At 46.2% G+C, this 3182-nt stretch overlaps 1 long non-coding RNA gene across 1 annotated transcript in view; it reads right to left on the minus strand.

Moving 5' to 3' along the window:
• Window positions 1-276: 276 nt before the first annotated feature.
• The window catches only part of LOC104980862, a 5036-nt gene continuing 2130 nt past the window's right edge, over window positions 277-3182 (minus strand). Inside the window, exon 3 of the long non-coding RNA XR_824313.1 lies at window positions 277-465. This is a non-coding gene — a long non-coding RNA (uncharacterized LOC104980862). The remainder of the gene's footprint in view (window positions 466-3182) is intronic.

The following is a 3182-nucleotide window of genomic DNA, read 5'->3' on the forward strand; positions in this document are numbered from 1 at the left end:
TGACTGTGATGATGGAGGTGGAGGGGTGATGGTGGTGGTGGTGATGGAGGTGGAGGGGTGATGATGGTGGTGGTGATGGAGGTGGAGGGGTGATGATGGTGGTGGTGATGGAGGTGGAGGGGCGATGATGGTGGTGGCAGTGATGGAGGTGGTGGAGGGGCGATGATGATGGTGGTGATGGAGGTGAAGGGGTGATGATGGTGGTGATGGTGGTGATGGAGGTGCAGGGGTGATGATGGTGGTGGTGGTGGTGATGGAGGTGGTGGAGGGGTGATGATGGTGGTGGTGGTGAAGACAGTGTTGGTGATTAGTCATTTCCCAAAATAGTCAATTAAACACTTCAACTCACATATTAGAGGCTTGAAAGGTCTCTACCGATCTTCTCTGAGTCTTAGCTTCCTTTTGGGGGTCAATATTTGGTTAATCTGATCACAAAGATGTTCTTCGATTAAAACTTGAAAAGCACTTTCAAGAGAAAGAACAGAAGTGAAGTTGAAGCAACTGTTTAAGATTGGTGTTTCTCTCCGCCAATGAGTTTTTATTCTTCATTATTATTTTCATTCTAATCATGGTCACTGAAACCATTTCAGAGTATTATAGGCATCCAAGGAGGCCAAACAGCCAGTTCCTGGAGCCTCTCGTGAAGACATGAGACACTTTTTTAGTGAGGTTCATAAACGTCTTGTTGCTGTTTTTCAGTCACTTAGTCATGTCAGACTCTTGGCAACCATGGGCTGCCAGCACGCCAGGCTTCCCTGTCCTTCACTATCTCCCAGAGTTTGTTCAAACTCAACGTCCATTGAGTCAGTGATGCCATCCAGCTATCTCATCCTCTGTCACTCCTTTCTCCTCCTGCCCTCAATCTTTCCGAGCATCAGGATCTTTTCCAATGAGTCGGCTCTTTGCATCAGGTGACCAAAATGTTGTAGTTTCAGTTCAACATCAGTCCTTCCAATGAATATTTAGGGTTGAAAATGTCTAGGACAGAGAAGTGTGCCCTGTAAGGGCCTATTACCATAAATAGAGAGAAATCCTTGTCCTGTATGGTTTTGTGTAACTGAGGATGAGATCCTCATAGGCAGTTTATTTGCATTTCTCTTCCCCCACCTTCTGGGCTCAGCATAGGATTGAATGGACCAGACCACTGTGTAGTCAGGTGTGATCACGTGACTTTTTGACCAATGAGATGTGAGGGGTGACAGGTGTCACTTCAGGACAGAAGCTATAGAAGTCAGGGCAAGCTTCCCCAGGTCCCATTACCTCCTGCTGCGGTGAGTGTGGGACCACGTACAGCAAAGACCCCGCCATCCAGCATCCATAAATGTCTACAATTGAAGGACACCCTTGCAACCGACGATGGACAAGAAATGGGATCAAGGAGCAAAATTGTTATTGTAAGTCACTGAGATTTTGATGGTTATTTTCTATTTTCATAGCATAACCTTCTCTACCAGAACAGATACAACTGGCAAAGAGCCAAAACAAGAGAGTTGAAAGTCAGTGGTGGTCACATGGGAAAGAAAGAATCTACATCTTTCTGAGAATGAACAAAATCCTCAAAAAGACTCTGTGATCGAATTGCTAACTCTGAGACATTTAATCGTTCCCTAGCGAAGGTCTCTTTGAGACAAAAAGCGCTCAGGAAAAAGGTTTGACATGACCTGCAAGCAATTGGAAGTCACCATAACCCACTCGGACGGCGAGGTAATGTGGCGTCTCTTTGGCTGAGTTTTATTTCCAACAATACAGCACCTTCTCACCACTGTCCAGCAGACAGATTCCTTCTCATCTCATCTGCAGAACTGTTCATTTAAAGACGGCACTGCTCAAGATATAAGCCTCCTTTAAGGAACTCTACTTTTAAGAAAACCAAGTCTCACAAAATTAGTACATTTCCACATTCAAAGTGAGGTGGCAAATGTGAAAAGCCATCTGTGCCCACCCTCCCCTCCACCCTTCAGACTTCCCCACCACCCAGAGCTTCAGCTCTGCATGAAAAATCTAACACATGCAAAGCATAGAGGCTCTTTGAAAATTTGGCCCAGTGTGTGTCTTCTATGTGAGTCGCCGTCTCACAGAGCCTTGCCAATAACAGCAAAGAGGAAAGAAAAGGAAAGGTTTTCTTTTCTCTGAACTTGGGATTGAAACATAAAACTCCTCTCTTCTAACGGGCTGAATGGCTCCAATTTTCTACACTCGGGAGGACCTCTTCGTCCCCATTGCCTTCATAATATCCACATGGCTTTTCAGTGGGCATTTCTTTCCTCCCAAGTGAATTGCATGGCAGCAGTGGTCCCAAGTGGGTCACTGTCAAGGGGCCCAGAGTCCTCAGCAGCCCCCAGGATCATTGTAAAGATGAAGCAAGATGGACGATCTGAATACTCTGAAACACTAGAAGCACTACATTTACGGCATTATTTCTCCCATCTCATCTCCCGGGTCTGCTGTGTCTGACATAAGCTCTAAGTTTTCTGCAGTCTCTAAGAGCAGAGGGAACTCACATTCACTGGAAACATCCCAGTGCACAGCTCACGCAAAAACTCTTAGAGTTGGGTGTTAGAATCTCTAAGAACGCAGAGAGGTGCAGAGAATCCAGTGTTTCCCCAGGGTGAAACCAGCAGTGGCAAGGGGAGAACCCCAATCAGAACCTGCCTTTCTCTCCCTTGATTCAACGCTTACACAGAGCAACATTCCACCTGGGGGTCCTCCTGGGACGAGCCAAGTCTGTTTCAAAAGGATGGGTATGGATGTGCCATCTATTTAGCTGACAAGAGACTGTCTTAAACTGCCCCTGTGAAGTGGGCTCATCAGAACTCCCCACCTAGAGTCCCTTGGATGGACCCAAAGCCCACCAGACAAAGAACCCAAGAAGGCAAGTGAGGAAGAATAGACAGGGTCTGTGCCTGTGAGAAGAGGACAGGATTGAGCAACTTCATAAAAGAAAAAATGAGGGGGCAAGTCCGAAAGAAAATCATATGGAAATTAGTTGCCTGTCAACATAGACAAGTTTGAAATGTCCGATAGCTTGGGAGAACTCTAGTGGAAGGAGACAACAGACCATGTCCATAAAAGCAGAGAGAACAGGAAGAGATAAGGATGCAGGGATAAAGGGTGGTCAAGGATTTTGAGAGGGAACCTTGGTGGTGGGACAGGAAAGAAATACAGCAATATCACTGGGAAAG

This window comes from Bison bison, unplaced genomic scaffold (assembly GCF_000754665.1).
Source record: "Bison bison bison isolate TAMUID 2011002044 unplaced genomic scaffold, Bison_UMD1.0 scf7180017864508, whole genome shotgun sequence".
Taxonomy (NCBI): Eukaryota; Metazoa; Chordata; class Mammalia; order Artiodactyla; family Bovidae; genus Bison; species Bison bison.